The sequence below is a fragment of the Rhinoderma darwinii genome, unplaced genomic scaffold, assembly GCF_050947455.1.
Source record: "Rhinoderma darwinii isolate aRhiDar2 unplaced genomic scaffold, aRhiDar2.hap1 Scaffold_70, whole genome shotgun sequence".
NCBI classification, from domain to species: domain Eukaryota; kingdom Metazoa; phylum Chordata; class Amphibia; order Anura; family Rhinodermatidae; genus Rhinoderma; species Rhinoderma darwinii.
In genome coordinates, this window is record NW_027464260.1 from 868686 (window position 1) to 887208 (window position 18523).

An 18523-nucleotide genomic window follows, 5' to 3' on the forward strand; every position below is an offset into this window, starting at 1 on the left:
CACCACATACAATAAAGGCAGTAAGTACATTAGCTCTACAATACATAAATATTGGCATATCCTTAAAAATGACCAATTTATGAAAGACATCCTCCCAGTTAAACCAAAAATTACGTACAGAAGGGCGAAAACCCTGAGGAACCTAATTGCACCTAGTAAACTTCGGAATATTTCCCAAATACCTATCAAAACTTCTCTGATTATGAATGGTTCATATCGCTGCGGGAGAACGAGATGTCTGTGCTGCCTGAGTATTACTAATAAAAAAACAGATTTTACTTCTATGTCAACTAACGAAAAGTTTCAGATAAAAAGCTTTTTAAACTGCGGAAGCAGCTATGTTATATATCTTCTCCAATGTCCATGTAACCGACAATATGTGGGCCGTACTACCCAAACCCTCAGAGACAGGATCAACAAACACAGGTTCAATGTTAAAAGTGGATACACCAAACATAGTGTATCACGTCATTTTGCTTTAAAGCACAAATGTAACTTTGATCTCATAACTGTCACCCCTATTGAGTATATTCCTGTAGATATATCCAATAGGTTCATTAGGTTAAAACAAAGGGAAAACTTTTGGATCTACAAACTGGGGAACTTGTATCCAAATGGCCTCAATGACATCGCAGAATCTACATTGGACTGATATCCTTTACTAATTTTAAAAAATGCACCTTTTAAAGCATTTTTACATATGAGCTTCTTCTTATGAATATTAATATTGCTTAATTCTTTTTCATTTTAATATTTTATTCTTTTATTATAGAGGAGGTGTCCAGTTTTTTCTTTTATTTTCTTATTTCATCAGCACTCCAGACAATACCTGTAATTTTTCCCACCAAAATGACCATTATTTCAATAGTCTGCACATTATTGACAGAATAACATCTAAATATAATCTTTCTACTTACATTTTCGTGATGCTCCGGACCTCGTTTCGTTGCAACCCTTAGGTTCTCTGTATGCGCGACCTTGCGTGTCACTGTGCGTTCCATGGGTTCGATTGGACTCTCCCGGCCACCTTATCTCTTTTGATAGCGGTCGTCATGACAACGGTCTATGCGTCTCACCTTGCGTTCCATTGGCGTTCTGATTTTCCTTCCCTGCTGTGTCATAAACAAACACTTGTCCTGCCTGCGCCCTATGAGATGCTTGCTGTGCGTCTCACCTTGCGTTCCACTGGCGTTTTGACTTCCTTCCCGGCTGTGTCGCTTCTGGTCTCCATGACAACGCGTTGCTATTGTTGGTACAATTATTTCTATATGTATCCAGCAGTTGCAAATGCATTTTTATTTATCTTACTTCGATTCTTGTGTTATTTTAAGTTTATGTTCAATGTGCAATTTCATAATCCATTGCCTTTTTGCGCAAATATTTTATGCCATTTCGTTTAAATGATTTAATTACTATATAATTATGCAATTATGCGGTTATGTACTGTCTGATCATTTTAATTCCATTAATGTTGTTAACATATGACAACAATGAATTGTTTTAACACTTTACGTTTGGATTGAACTCTGACCCGCTGGTTTTGGCGGTTTTTTCAGGACTCTGGTCTGAATTAGGCTTAATTAGCCCTGCATTCCGTATGTGTATAAATATGTGCCTCCTTGCTGTCATCTTAACTTGCCTGAGGAAGACGCCAGTCCGGCGTTGAAACGCGTAGCAATTGTCTATTTATACTACCTCAATTAAATGTATTAACTCTTTATCAAGCAGCGCCTCAGTATCCCGTTTTTTATTCTTTATCAATCAATTTTGGCATCTCTTTGGAGTTTTGCATTGGGATCGGCAGCAGCTTTGTACTCGCGGATTACTTTCAACTTTACAGGTGAGCAGTTACGATCTTTTGCCCATCAAATTCATAATTGATACACACATGTGGCGCCGTGTTTTTTCACTCTACTTTGTATGTGAAGGTTGTACTTGTAATAGGATATAAACATTCACCTGTACCATTAGACACTGTGTCTCATACTCTGGACCTAATTGTCTGATTATCTTGCCCTGGATTATTTCTGGGAGTTTCTGCTGTTGTGCTGTTTTGGAACTACAGAGTCCTTTTGTCCATTTGTAATTTTAATATTTTGTGTATTTATGTGTCAATTAAAGATATTTTATTATTATTGCCTGTCTAGCTCCTTTATCTCCTTTTGTTCTTTAATGTATCTATAGGAGTTGCCTTTTCTTGGTATTGAGGGAGGATGCGTTAACTATATAGCACCTAGCCCCTGACTCTATTTGCCATATGAGCCATATTGTATTCTGTGTTCCTCACAGCAACCGGCTCTCAGCAAAAGATGAACTTCAGAGCACGTGATGAATCATGGCTCTTACAATTGGACCAAATATTTAATGAGGACCCTGTTTTAGTCCCAGTAATTGGTGGTAGGGACAGTAGAGAGCTCTTTAACCAACTAAAGCTCCTTTTGAATAAGAGAATAAAACTCTGGTGGAACAAAGCTTTCCTTGCCAAATATATTTCTAGGGGTTTGATTCCCAGAGGCTTGAGGGTTCAAGTGTTCCCTTCCTTTAATGTAGAACATGACGATTTTAAAAATAAGTGGGAGTCTTTGGCTGACACCTGCTCTAGGGGTTTTATGGACCTCCTGGTGCAATCCAATACTAACACACTTATTGAACTTGAAAAAGAGATTGAAGATGTCCAGGCAACATTGAAAAAAGATTTTTCAAATGAGATACAGACTAAGATACAAGAGGATTTAGACAGGGAACACGCTAAATGGGAGAAGGAGATATGTGCCACTAAATCAGGGAAATTCAAAAGAGACTTGTTAGACTATACATCTAATAAAGTCTATAGATGGCACATGAGACAGGGTCGTTTGTGATCTAGATCTAGATCCTTTTCCCATTCTAGATCCTCATCCACATCATCTCGAATTTCAGGTGATGATAGCTATAAGATCAGGGATATTAATGTCAATACTAATGCTGGGACTAATCAGGGACCCCCCGTTTCAAGACTGCACTATGACAGAAATGGCAAACAAAAAAACATACGACAACACCAGCAAGATAAGAACCCAGCCAATAAATTGGAGGTAATTAACCTATCCTCTCACACTCTCTCTGATGCCCAAATTGAGGTTCTGAGCGAGGGTGTAATGATAGGGGTAGGGAAACGGACAAGTGAGCCCTAATCTACCCGCCACTCTGTCCCTGCCTACTTGCAACGACCCGCCCTAGGCGACGGGGTACAAATGGGCGGCGGTCCCTACGCTCAGTAAGTGCACGAGACAAACAGACAAGGGTACACAAAGCTAAGGGAAATGGGGCAGTTGCCCACGGCAAAACCGTGAGCAACAAGAGAGGTGAACGAGCCGAGTCAAACCAGGAGTGTACGAGGTACCAAACGCAAAGCAGGAGAGTAGTCAGTAAGCCGGGGTCAATATGGAGCAGGATCAAATAGTCAGAAGCTGTAGCTGGGCCAGGAAACCACACGAGAAGAATCACAAGCAAAGGAGGAACAGGAAAGGCAGGTATAAATAGACAGAGGGCGGGAGCTAGCTGAGTCTGGCCAGGCTGCGATAGGCTCTCCCACTCCTAAGCCTGCCAGCCTGAGTGGTGGAAGCTGGAGTCAGTCTCAGAGACATAGACTCAGGTGAAGACTGATTACCTATGGGCGTTAACCCCGAAGCTGTGCCTGGCAGATCCTTTACAAAGGGATTGACTTTTTCACCTACCAACCCTTTCGATTTTTTTACAGCATTAAAAGATCTTCACCTGTTTGCGCGTAAATTGGTTTTACAAAAACTATACAACAGGAGCTCAGATACCCTAACGATCACTAGTGACCCCTAGTGGGCTTAATGAACAACTAAATTTTGCCCCTTTTTTATAAATTTCCGTACCACCATTTGCTTTTAATGTAATTTTATTTTAATTGTTGTATCTTGATTTTGCTATATAGGCATTTGATGCATTAACTCTGTGACAGCATTTATCTCTGACGAGACCTTGAAATCCCTCACTGGATCCTACTATCAAGATGAAAGAAGATAACATCGTAATACCAGAAATGGATGTACATGTCTTTTTGTATATTCCTGATCTATGAACTGATCACAATTCATGTGTTTAAGGCAGCAATAGCTCTGTATCTCTCTGTGCTTTTCTTTCATATTGCTAATACGTATTTCCCTGATCAGTGATACTGTGCTCAAGGTTATATTCTGCTGACAGTATGTTTCACGTCTTTTTAATAGTGTATACCCATATATTAATTATGCCACTGTAATGTTTGCACCATACACACACATATTGGTTCATGTGATTTTATCCCTGCATCTCTCCCTTTTTTTTATCCTTTTCCTATCACTTACTTTAATACGAGACTGAGGGTATGTGCACACACACTAATTACGTCCGTAATTGACGGACGTATTTCGGCCGCAAGTCCCGGACCGAACACAGTGCAGGGAGCCGGGCTCCTAGCATCATACTTATGTACGATGCTAGAAGTCCCTGCCTCGCTGCAGGACAACTGTCCCGTACTGTAAACATGTTTACAGTACGGGACAGTTGTCCTGCAGCGAGGCAGGGACTTCTAGCATCGTACATAAATAGATGCTAGGAGCCCGGCTCCTTGCACTGTGTTCGGTCCGGGACTTGCGGCCGAAATACGTCCGTCAATTACGGACGTAATTAGTGTGTGTGCACATACCCTTAGTGTCTCTCTTAAATCTGCGGACTTATACTGTGTCTTTCAGTATCCTCAGTCTTAATCACGATTAATGTGTAGGGTTTGCTATACATAATCACATTTACTTCTCATTGCTATTATTAGAGTACTATATGTATTCTTTATATTATCGTTTTCTTATTTCACCCCTCTTGGTACTACACTCTTATTACCCATTTTTCTACTTAGTTATCGTTTCACTTCGATGATTTCGATTTATACGCTTTTACATACTGCCACTTACGTATTCTGACAGTGCATCGTTTCTTCTGCCCTCTTTCCACCTTCCAATGAGGTGCGCGCGTCTCCTGTATGATCCCGCTGTGTGGCTCTATCTCAATCCCGCCCCCTTTGGCGCACTGTGCATGCTCGGGATCCCTGTACGCGTCGGGGATTCCGGATGTGCGCTATGGCGCCGGGGGCTGGGAATGGGAATTCCGGTTTTCGGCAGGGAATGTGTGCCGCTGCTCATTGGTAATTGAACCAGTGATGAACAACTGTTGGTTACCATATATATTGCTGTCCCATTCTCTGATACATCATACCCCTTGAGGAAGCAGACAGTGAAACGCGCGTTGGGGTTATACAGCACATTTGATTGATTCTCCCGGTCCATTTACTATGACAATTTTTCTTTAAATAAACGGGTGGTGACTGACTATTCAGTCTGTGTACCTTTTTCAGGTGATTCATTTCCACTCTTTTACCCTGTCCTTTGTATGTGAAGGTTGTACTTGTAATAGGATATAAACATTCACCTGTACCATTAGACACTGTGTCTCATAGTCTGGACCTAATTGTCTGATTATCTTGCCCTGGATTATTTCTGGGAGTTTCTCCTGTTGTGCTGTTTTGGAACTACAGAGTCCTTTTGTCCATTTGTAATTTTAATATTTTGTGTATTTATGTATCAATTAAAGATATTTTATTATTATTGGCTGTCTAGCTCCTTTATCTCCTTTTGTTCTTTTTTTTATATACTAACTGTTTAACTGAAAAATAAAATTCTAGCGACACATTCCCTTTAATACTGGCGTTTCATACACCAGTCCTATTAAACAGTTTGCTGGAGTAAGATGCAACACATTTATTAACAGGCGAACGACTCTTAATAAATGTGTCGCATCTTTTAGCTGCAACGCGGCCTGTCATCAGTACTTTCTACGTGCTGCGGCCTGCTGTAAGAGCCTGAGGGAATCCGGGAGGGAGAATCAGATTGGTGAGGTAAGTACATTTTTAAAATGTATTTTATGGTCTAATTGGGGGGGCAAACAGTCTGATTGGGGGGAGGTATGGGTCTGGCACGGACCTTTGCCTTGTTACGCCCCCCAGAGATAAATCTGGGCCGCATTATACATATAGATTTCTGCTATAATTTACATCAGTTACTGGCGTAAATTATAGTAAAATTGTTGCCCATTTCTGCTAAGCCCCGCTCATTTTTTGCCCCCAAAAATATCGACATTTGCGCATTTTGTGTATTTTCTACGCTAGTAAACTGTTATAGAAAGGTTAATATATTCCCCCCAAAGGCTACAGACCATAATACAATAGCTTAATGTAAGGATGTGTACACTTAATTGTGCTGCAACGCTTGTTGTCACCATTCTATGTCAGTGTGGGAAGTAGATATCCGGCCTTATGATTTTGTGATATGTGATAGACCCAGAATCCCAATCACCAAACCAAAGAATGCAAAATAAAGACACAAAACATTATAATTGGGTGTTAAATGGTCAAAACTTTTATTATATTATATGACCAAACCTCAACTGGCAAACCTCCGACTCACGAAGAGTCACCCTCCAGCACGCAGGAAAGGAAAAACCCCCGGTGGGGGAAACCTCTAGGGAAACCATGGCTGGAGGATTGCCCTTCCTCTGGGCTTAGAAGGTGCCAAAATAGAATTCGTAACAGAATTTGTACGTTTTCTCAGATTTTCAAGGAAAGACAATGCAACGAACGAACGAACGAACGAACGACAAAAAACACATAAATCGGCTGATCTGGTTGGCTAGGCGGATGTCTCTCTTCCTGGGCACCCATTAAAATTAATGGTTGATCCACGGATGAGACGTGTTCTCCAGATGCCTCCTTGTAGCATCTGTCTCCGCTCTGGCTAATAGATGGGGATCTCCTGCTGGAAACCCCCCTCTATTACAGACAACCCGTATGAAGAGGATGGCATCACTGTGATGAAGAAGTGCTCTTGGGTGTAGGGTTTCCCTGCTAGAACCTCCAAATTACATCAGGTCGGCATTGGTGGGGAAGTCAAGCTCAAGGTCCTCAGTCCCATCCAATATGGCGCTGAATGTGGCAGTAAAACCTTCTAATATGGAATCTTCTTTATGTCATAAACATTTGTATTTATGACATCAGCACCTTCATCATCATTACTACAGAAGTTTCTTACCACTGCACAACTCATACATTGTGACGTCACCCACAGTGGTCAGAAGTTTTAACCCTTTAATGACTGGCAATGTACTTAGTACAGATGCCATAAAGCTGAATAGAACATATCAGCGGCCATAAAGGAAAAGGGATAATGCAGGGAGCATCTCCGCACAAGAACAATCCATGACAAAGGGTTTTCCAGGATGAGATAACTTATCTGCTTTCTCCAAAAACCAGCACCACACCTGTCCATAGGTTGTGTGTGGTATTACAGCTCATTACCATTCACTTCAATGGAGCTAACCTGCAATACCAGATACAACCTGTAGATAGGTGTGGTGCTGTTTTTGGAAGAAAGCAGCCATATCTTTCTAATCCTGCACAACCCCTGTTAGAAATAGTTCAAAAAAAGTTGGGGGAGAAGGAGAAGAAGGGGAGAGGGAAAGAAGAAATTAAAAAAAGGGAAAAAGAGGAACTCTGAGGTAAAAGAAATCAAACTAGACTGAAAGGAGTCTGCTGGAGGTGCCAGATGGAAAGACATATTTCTGCCATGGGGACCAGATTAGTTGAAATGTATCTTGAAGGGGGGCTTCAAAGATTGGGCTTTAGCACTTTCCCGCCTTATGAAGTGCTGTTGCATTGAAAAACTATGCAGTTCATCTTCGAATGCAGCGTCACAAAAACAAATTATTTTGTAAAAAATAAAACTATATAAATTTGGTATCGCAATAATCGTAACGACACGCAGAAACAAGTTATCATGCCGCCCGATAAACACTGTAAAATCAAAACAGAAATGGCGGAATTACAGGTTTTTTTTCAATTCAGCCCACAAAATGTAGTTTTTTTTACATTTTTTTAAAATACATTATATGGTACATTAGGCCTCAGGGTAAATTCCACGTAAACAGCGTCATTCATCGGTTAACTGTTTAAATGATACCAGTTCAAGTGACCTTTATTGAAAAACACTATAAGACATTTTTTCTCAATTAACCTTTTAATTGGGCCTAGCATGTGTGAAACTGTCTGCTAAGCAGTTGTATCTAAGCATATTATATGTGATACTGTCTGCAGTGCCTCTGTCTCCTATCAAGTAGCAGAGCTATCAGGTGTCATAGTCTTAGGGTTCACACGCAACGTCAAAAATGGCTGAAAATTACAGAGCTGTTTTCAGAGAACACAGTCTTTGATTTACAGCCGTTTTTGAAGCTGGAAAAGTTTTTGGAGGTGTTTTTTTCTAGAAGTTTTTGGAGCTGTTTTTCCATTGACACAATGAAAAACATCTCCAAAAACGGCTCAAGAAATGACATGCTCCTTCTTTTTACGTGCCGTTTTAAAATACAATAGGCAGATATTTGTAGGCATTGGGCTACCGATTTTTCAGGCGTATTTTAAGGCGTTTACGCCCCGAAATACACCTGAAAACACAGCGTGTGAATATACCCTTATAGATACGCTGTCTCAGATATATATATCTTTTTTTTTTTTTTAGGGGGGTGAGCAAAACACATGTCTTGTGGCACAAGACAGTCTGATTAGTGGGGGAGATACGGGGTCTGGCTTAGGCCTTTTGTTACACACTCAATGTAAAATTGTACACTAGCTCGGAGCTGGCGTTGATTTCTGCTTTACATTACGCCCGTTACTGGTGTAAATGATAGTAAAATTGTCGGCCCTTTCCGCAAAGCGCCACACACTTTTTAAAAAGTGCCAAGCGCAGCATAAACTGCCCAAAAACTTTCCCGCACTTTTGGGACTTTTCTATGCCAGATTAGTGGCTTAGCAAGGTTAATAAATTCTCCTCTAAAGCTACAGACAGTAATACAATATCTTACTGCAAGGATCTGTACACTCAGTGTCTGACTGAGGTACCTTGGACCCACCAAAGGAAATAATTCTTGGGGGTCTACCCTTCAACTATATAGAAATAATTTGAACACTCTTAATTGTGTACTAAAAATGTGTGTAGTAAAACAAAGACCAATATTCCCACCATATTGTGACAGATATCAGTCCTACACATTCATTCTGCAGAACATATAAGTGAATACAGTGCAGTGAAATTCAGTGACTCACTGGTGACATCTTCTTAGATTGGAGACGTTCACGTTCTCTTTTCTTCTTCATCCGGCCCAGAACGCCATGATGACTTCTTCCAGTCTTCTTCATCTCCAATGCCCAAGCGTGAACCATAAGATACGTCATGAATGTGTTGATGTAACCTAGATACCACGTGTAATGATGGGGTAGGGAGACAGACAGGTGAGCCCTAATCTACCCGAAACTCAGACCCTGCCTACTTGCACCGCCCGTCCTAGGCGACGGCGTACAACTGGGCGACGGTCCCTATGCTCAATACGTGCACGACAGACAAACAGACAAGGGTACACAGAAGCTAAGGGAAATGGGGCAGTTGCCCACAGCAACACGGTGAGCAATACGTGTAGTGAACGAGCCGAGTCAAACCAGGCGTGTACGAGGTACCAAACGCAGAGCAGGAGCATAGTCAGTAAAGCCAGGGTCAAAATGAAGCAAGGTCAATAATAATAGCAGGAGCAGCAGAGCCAGGAAACAGGAAAAAAATCACAGGCAAAGACAAGCAGGAAATGAAGGTATAAATAGACCGAGGGCGGGAGCTAGAACCGTCTGGCCAGGCTGTGATAGATTCTCCCACTCCTGAGTCTACCTGCTTGAGTGGTAGCAGATCGACTCACTCTATCAGACCAAGGAGCAGGTGCAGACTGATTAACCACGGGCGTCGACACAGAAGCTGTGTCTGGCAGATCCTTTACAGTACCCCCCCCTTTTATGAGGGGCCACTGGACCCTTTCTAGGTGGACCTGGCTTATTGGGGAACCGAAGATGGAACCTCCTGAGCAATACCCCAGTGTGAACATCCCGGGCGGGTACCCAAGTCCTCTCCTCAGGCCCGTATCCTCTCCAATAGACCAGGTACTGGAGGGAGCCTTGGACCATCCTGCTGTCCACAATCTTGGCCACCTCGAATTCTACCCCTTCAGGGGTGAGAACAGGGACTGGAGGTTTCCTCGAGGTAGCCAAGGACGGGGAGCAGCGTTTCAGGAGGGAGGCATGAAACACGTTGTGTATTCGAAAAGACGTGAGGTAACTCCAGTCGGAAGGAGACAGGGATAAGGACCTCAATGACCTTGTACGGCCCTATATACCGGGGAGCACATTTATTAGACGGAACATTAAGGCGCAAATTTTTGGAAGACAGCCACAACAGATCCCCGACCACAAACAAGGGGTTAGGAGAACGTCTTCTATCTGCCTGTGTCTTTTGTATGCTCTGGGACGCCTCTAGGTTCTTATGAACCTGGGCCAAGACTGTGCACAGTACCCGATGAATGACATCTAACTAGGGATTATTGGAACCACCAGGTGAAACAGAGGAGAAACCGTGAATTAAACCCAAAATAACAGAAAAAGGGGGAGACCCCTGACGAGTTACTGACCCGGTTATTAAGTGAAAATTCGGTGAGGTAAATTAAGGAGACCCAATTATATTTACAGTCAGAGAAAAAACACCTTAAATATTGTTCTAGAGACTGATTAGACCTCTCGGTTTGGCCATTAGTTTCAGGATGGAAGGCCGAGGAGAAGGACAGATCAATCTCCAACTTTTTACAGAAAGCTCTCCAAAACAATGAAACAAATTGTACAAAGTGGCACATCTTACTGAAGCGGTCTACTACAACCCACACCACCGACTTGCCTTGAGATGGAGGCAGATCGGTGCTAAAATCCATGGAGATATGGGTCCAAGTTCTCTGGGGAATGGGCAAAGAACATAGTAAGCCCGCTGGTCGGAACCTAGGAGTCTTGGACCTAGCACAAATTTCACAAGCGGCGACGTAGGCCTTAACGTCTTTAGGCAACCCAGGCCACCAATAGTTTCTGGCAATGAGGTGATTGGTACCCAGGATGCCTGGATGCCCAGATAGTGCAGAGTCATGATTTTCCCTGAGTACCCTTAGCCAGAATTGCAGGGGAACAAACAGCTTGTTCTCAGGAAGGTTCCCGGGAGCTGAACCTTGATCAGCCGCAATTTCGGAGACTAAGTCAGAATCAACAGAGGAAATGATTATACCTGGGGGCAAAACACAAGCAGGATCTTCCTCCGAAGGAGGGCTGGCCATCATCTTTAATATTTTTAGACCCAGCCCTATAGGTGACCAAAAAGTTGAATCTAGTAAAAAGCAACGCCCATCGAGCTTGTCTCGGGTTTAGCCTCCGGGCAGATTCTAGGAAAACCAGATTCTTGTGGTCGGTAAGGACCGTTACCTGGTGCCTAGCCCCCTCCAGGAAGTGGCGCCACTCTTCAAATGCCTATTTAATGGCTAAGAGTTTGCGGTTTCCAATGTCATAGTTACTTTCAGTGGGCGAGAACTTCCTGGAGAAGTAGGCACAGGGACGGAGATGGGTGAGGGACCTGGTACCCTGGGACAGGACAGCACCCACTCCCACCTCGGAGGCGTCAACCTCCACAATGAATGGCTCCATTCGGTTAGGCTGAATCAGCACTGGGGCCGAGATAAAGCACTTCTTAAGGACCTCAAAAGCCTGGACCGCCTCCGGAGGCCAGTGGAGGAGATCAGCACCTTTGCGAGTAAGATCCGTAAGAGGTTTAGCGATAACCGAGAAGTTAGCAATAAATCTCCTGTAATAATTATCAAACCCCAGGAAGCACTGTAACGCCTTCAGGGAGGCAGGTTGGACCCATTCAGCCACAGCCTGAACCTTGGCAGGGTCCATGCGGATTTCATGAGGAGTGAGGATTTGACCCAAAAATGGTATCTCCTGCACCCCAAACACACTTTTTTCGGTTTTAGCAAACAGTTTGTTTTCCAAGGGCCTGGAGCACCATCCTGACATGCTCAATGTGGGAGGACCAGTCCTTGGAAAACACAAGTATGTCATCAAGGTACACTACAAGAAATCAGGTAGTCTCTTAAAATCTCATTTATGAAATTCTGGAAGACCGCGGGAGCATTACACAACCCAAAGGGCATGACGAGGTATTCAAAATGAACTTCGGGCGTGTTAAACGCAGTCTTTCACTCATTCCCCTCTCTGATGCGGATAAGGTTATAAGCCCCCGAAGATCAAACTTAGAGAATCATTGGGCCCCCTGAACCTGATTGAAGAGATCAGGAATCAAAGGAAGGGGATACTGGTTCCTTACAGTGACCTTATTAATGTTTCGGTAATCGATGCATGGCCTAAGAGCACCATCCTTCTTCCCTATGAAGAAGAAGCCAGCACCTACCGGAGAAGTAGAGGGGCGAATGTAATCCTTGGCCAGGCATTCCTGGATATATTCTCTCATGGCTTCACGTTCGGGACAAGAGAGATTAAATATCCTACCCTTAGGGAGCTTAGCTCCTGGTACCAAATCGATTGCGCAATCATATTCTCTATGAGGAGGTAACACTTCGGAGGCCTTTTTAGAAAAAACATCAGTGAAGTCCTGAACAAACTCAGGTAGAGTGTTCACCTCCTTAAGGAGAGAAATAAAATTAACAGAAAAACATGACGTCATGCATTCATTACCCCATTTGGTAAGATCCCCAATATTCCAGATAAAACGTGGGATTATGCATCCGCAACCAGGGAAGGTCAATAACCAAATCGGACGATAATCCCTGCATCACCAGTATAGAGCACTGCTCCAAATGCATGGAGCCAACAATGAGTTCAAAAACAGGGGTATGCTGCGTAAAATAACCATTAGCAAGTGGAGTGGAGTCGATACCCACTACCAGGACAGGTTTAGGCAAATCAATCAATGGCAATGTAATGATGGGGGTAGGGAAACGGACAAGTGAGTCCTAATCTACACGCCACTCTGTCCCTGCCTACTTGCAACGACCCGCCCTAGGCGACGGGGTACAACTGGGCGGCGGTCCCTACGCTCAGTAAGTGCACGAGACAAACAGACAAGGGTACATAAAGCTAAGGGAAATGGGGCAGTTGCCCACGGCAACACCGTGAGCAACAAGAGTGGTGAACGAGCCGAGTCAAACCAGGAGGGAACGAGGTACCAAACGCAGAGCAGGAGAGTAGTCAGTAAGCCAGGGTCAGTATGGAGCAGGATCAAATAGTTAGAAGCTGTAGCTGGGCCAGGAAACCACACGAGAAGAATCACAAGCAAAGGAGGAACAGCAATGGCAGGTATAAATAGACAGAGGGCGGGAGCTAGCTCCGTCTGGCCAGGCTGCGATAGGCTCTCCCGCTCCTAAGCCTGCCATCCTGAGTGGTGGAAGATGGAGTCAGTCTCAGAGACATAGACTCAGGTGCAGACTGATTACCTATGGGCGTATACACAGAAGTTGGCCCTGGCAGATCCTTTACAGTACCCCCCCCCCCCTTTTATGAGGGGCCACCGGACCCTTTCTAAGTGGACCTGGTTTATTGGGGAAACGAAGGTGGAACTTCCTGACCAATACCCCAGCGTGAAAATCCCGGGCGGGTACCCAAGTCCTCTCCTCAGGCCCGTATCCTCTCCAATGGACCAGGTGCTGGAGGAAGCCTTGGACCATCTTGCTGTCCACAATCTTGGCCACCTCGAATTCCACCCCCTCAGGGGTAAGAACGGGAACAGGAGGTTTCCTCGAGAGAGCCAAGGACGGGGAACAGCGTTTAAGGAGGGAGGCATGAAACACGTCGTGTATTCGAAAAGATGGGGGCAACTCTAGTCGGAAGGAGATAGGATTGAGGACTTTAATGGCCTTATACGGCCCAATAAACCGGGGAGCAAACTTCTTGGACGGGACCTTAAGGCGCAAGTTCCTAGACGATAACCACACCAGATCCCCGACCATAAACAAGGGGTTAGCAGAACGTCTTCTATCAGCCTGAGATTTTTGTACGCTCTGGGACGCCTCTAGGTTCTTCTGAACCTGGGCCCAGACTGTGCACAGTTCCCGATTAACGACCTCTACCTCGGGATTGTTGGAACTACCAGGTGAAACGGAGGAGAACCGTGGATTAAACCCAAAATTACAGAAAAAGGGGGAGACCCCTGACGAGTTACTGACCCGGTTATTAAGGGAAAATTCGGCGAGGGGAATGAATGAGACCCAATCGTATTGACAGTCAGAGATAAAACACCTTAAATATTGTTCTAGAGATTGATTAGTCCTCTCAGTTTGGCCATTAGTTTCAGGATGGAAGGCAGAGGAGAAGGACAGATCAATCTCCAACTTTTTACAGAAGGCTTTTCAAAACAATGAAACAAATTGTACCCCTCTGTCCGAAACAATATTGACAGGGACCCCATGGAGACGCAGGATGTGTTTGACAAACAAGGTGGCTAACGTCTTGGCATTGGGTAGTTTCTTGAGGGGCACAAAGTGGCACATTTTACTGAAGTGGTCTACTACAACCCACACCACCGACTTGCCTTGGGATGGAGGCAAATCGGTGATAAAATCCATGGAGATATGGGTCCAAGGTCTCTGGGGAATGGGCAAAGAATGTAGTAAGCCCGCTGGTCGGGACCTGGGAGTCTTGGACCTAGCACAAACCTCACAAGCGGCGACGTAGGCCTTAACGTCTTTAGGCAACCCAGGCCACCAATAGTTTCTTGCAATGAGGTGTTTGGTACCCAGGACACCTGGATGACCAGATAGAGCGGAGTCATGATTTTCCCTAAGTACCCTTAGCCGGAATTGCAGGGGAACAAACAGCTTGTCCACAGGAAGGTTCCCGGGAGCTGAACCTTGATCAGCCACAATTTCAGAAACTAAATCAGAATCAATAGAATAAATTATTATACCAGGAGGCAAAATACAAGCAGGATCTTCCTCCGAAGGAGGGCTGGCCATGAAGCTACGCGACAGTGCATCGGCCTTAATATTTTTAGACCCAGCCCTATAGGTATCCAAAAAGTTGAATCTGGTAAAAAATAGCGCCCATCGAGCTTGTCTCGGGTTTAGCCTCCGGGCAGATTCTAGGAAAACCAGATTCTTGTGGTCGGTAAGGACCGTTACCTGGTGCCTAGCCCCCTCCAGGAAGTGGCACCACTCTTCAAATGCCCACTTAATGGCTAAGAGTTCGCGGTTGCCAATATCATAGTTACTCTCAGTGGGCGAAAACTTCCTGGAGAAGTAGGCACAGGGACGGAGATGGGTGAGGGACCTGGTACCCTGGGACAAGACAGCCCCCACTCCCACCTCGGATGCGTCAACTTCCACGATAAATGGCTCCATTTGGTTGGGCTGAACCAGCACCGGGGCCGAGATAAAGCACTTCTTAAGGACCTCAAAAGCCTGGACAGCCTCAGGAGGCTAGTGGAGGAGATCAGCACCTTTGCGAGTGAGGTCCGTAAGAGGCTTAGCGATGACCGAGAAGTTAGCAATAAATCTCCTGTAATAATTAGCGAACCCCAAGAAACACTGTAACGCCTTCAGGGAGGCAGGTTGGACCCATTCCTCCACAGCCTGGACCTTGGCAGGGTCCATGCGGAATTCATGAGGAGTGAGGATTTGACCCAAAAATGGTATCTCCTGTACCCCAAACACACATTTTTCGGTTTTCGCAAACAGTTTGTTTTCCCGAAGGACCTGGAGCACCTTCCTGACATGCTCAATGTGGGAGGACAAGTCCTTGGAAAACACCAGTATGTCATCAAGGTACACAACAAGAAATACCCCCAGGTAATCTCTTAAAATCTCATTTATGAAATTCTGGAAGACCGCAAGAGCATTACACAACCCAAAGGGCATGACGAGGTATTCGAAATGACCTTCGGGCGTGTTAAACGCAGTCTTCCACTCATCCCCCTCTTTGATGCGGATAAGGTTATACGCCCCCCGTAGATCAAACTTAGAGAGCCATTGGGCCCCCTGAACCTGATTAAAGAGATCAGGAATCAAAGGAAGGGGATACTGTTTCCTTACAGTGACAATATTCAAGTTACGGTAGTCAATGCATGGCCTAAGACTACCATCCTTCTTCCCTACGAAGAAGAAGCCAGCACCTACCGGAGAAGTAGAGGGGCGAATGTAACCCTTGGCCAGGCATTCCTGGATATACTCTTTCATGGCTTCACGTTCGGGACAAGAAAGATTAAATATCCTACCTTTAGGGAGCTTAGCTCCTGGTACCAATTCGATAGCGCAATTGTATTCTCTATGAGGAGGTAACACTTCGGAGGCCTCCTTAGAGAAAACATCAGCGAAGTCCTGAACAAACTCAGGTAACGTGTTCACCTCCTCAGGGGGAGAAATAGAATTAACAGAAAAACATGACGTCAAGCATTCATTACCCCACTTGGTAAGCTCCCCAGTATTCCAGTCAAACGTGGGATTATGCAACTGCAACCAGGGAAGGCCTAAAACCAAATCGGACGATAATCCCTGCATCAACAGTACAGAGCACTGCTCCAAATGCATGGAGCCAACAAGGAGTTCAAAAACCGGGGTATGCTGTGTAAAATAACCATTAGCAAGAGGAGTGGAGTCGATACCCACTACCAGGACAGGTTTAGGCAAATCAATCAAAGGCATAGCTAGAGACATAGCAAATTCCACAGACATGATATTAGCAGAAGACCCTGAATCCACGATGGCACTGCCGGTAGCAGACCTACCACCAAAAGAGACCTGAAAGGGAAGCAAGATTTTATTACGTTTCATATTTACGGGAAATACATGTGCGCCCAAGTGACCTCCCCGATGATCACTTAGGCGCGGAAGTTTTCCGGCTGCGTATTCTTGCACCTAGGACAGGTGTTCACTTGATGCTTGTCATCCCCACAATAGAAGCAGAGACCATTCATCCTGCGGAACTCTCTACGTTGTTGGGGGGACACGGAGGCCCTGAGTTGCATAGGAACTTCCGAGTCTTCCGTGGAAGAGCGAAGCAACGGGACCTCGGAGGGATCATGGGGGAGTCAGAGGGGAAAACACAAAAACGTTCAAGTTGTCGGTCCCTGAGACGTCGGTCAAGTCATACCGCTAAAGCCATAACCTGGTCAAGGGAGTCAGAAGAGGGATAGCTAACTAGCAGGTCTTTCAGGGCGTTCGACAGACCCAACCTAAACTGGCACCTTAAGGCAGGGTCATTCCACCGGGAAGCTACGCACCACTTCCTAAACTCAGCACAATACTCCTCAACAGGTCTCTTACCCTGACCTAAGGTCACCAGCTGACTCTCGGCAAAGGCAGTCCTGTCAGTCTCGTCATAAATGAGTCCGAGAGCAGAAAAGAAACGATCAACGGAGGAAAGTTCAGGGGCGTCAGGAGCCAAGGAGAAGGCCCACTCTTGGGGCCCCTCCTGGAGCCGGGACATAACTATACCCACCCGCTGGCTCTCAGAACCTGAGGAGTGAGGCTTCAGGCGAAAGTAGAGCCTACAACTCTCCCGAAAGGAAAGAAAAGTCCTCCTGTCCCCTGAGAACCGGTCAGGCAACTTGAGGTGGGGTTCAAGAGGTGAGGTGAGGGGCACCACCATGGTAGCGTCAGGCTGGTTGACCCTCTGAGCCAGGGCCTGGACCTGTAGGGAGAGACCCTGCATTTGCTGGGCCAGGGTCTCAAGGGGGTCCATAGTAGTGTCAGGGACCAGGGTAGACTAGGTATTGATAGAAAGTAATACAAGGGGGAGGAAACCTCCAGCTCACCAGCTCGCCGCCTGACAGTCCTGCTTCGCCCGGATCTCCGCAACGGTCCACGGTAGGCAATAGTACAAAAAGGAAGGATTTGATCCAGCGCTGCAATGGTGTGATTTAAAAAGGAACGTATTCCCAATTTTATTGGTATCAAAAAACTTGTTTAAAAATTCGGTAACAGGCTTGGCGTCAAGGCAGTATTTGGTAGGTGTAATAGGCCTACGCGTTTCGAGCACGGCTGGTGCTCTTAATCATGGCATTCATTCACTCACTGGGACACGAGAGTATGGGTTTATATAGTTGGTTTTAGATAGGTGGAGCTGAAAAGCCTTACCAGGTGGTTAATCAAGGTCACCCTATGTGTGTGTTCTGGTGGTTAGATACAGCAGTTAACCCTTCCAGGTATATAAATAAACACTATGCACAAACCCTAGGGTCATTACAATACCCATGTATTTGTTATCTATTTTTCAATTTTTAATTCTTTTTGGGATTTTGTATGATGTTTATGCATGTGAATCCCTGTTTTGGGTAATTTATTAACACACGGCTTGTTGCGGTGTAGAACATAGAAAGTCGCAGCAGGAAGGTGGATCGAAAACAGCCGCATCAAGAACGGAACTCTGGTGATTCAATACAGATGTAAGTAAATTCAAACTTTTATTGAACTCGTGTCCTTGTGTGTGAATGATTCCCAATTACATACCAAAGTTGCAACCAGTTTCAACATAAGAAAGACATAAAGACGGACATTTGGAAAAGAGAAAGAAAATTTT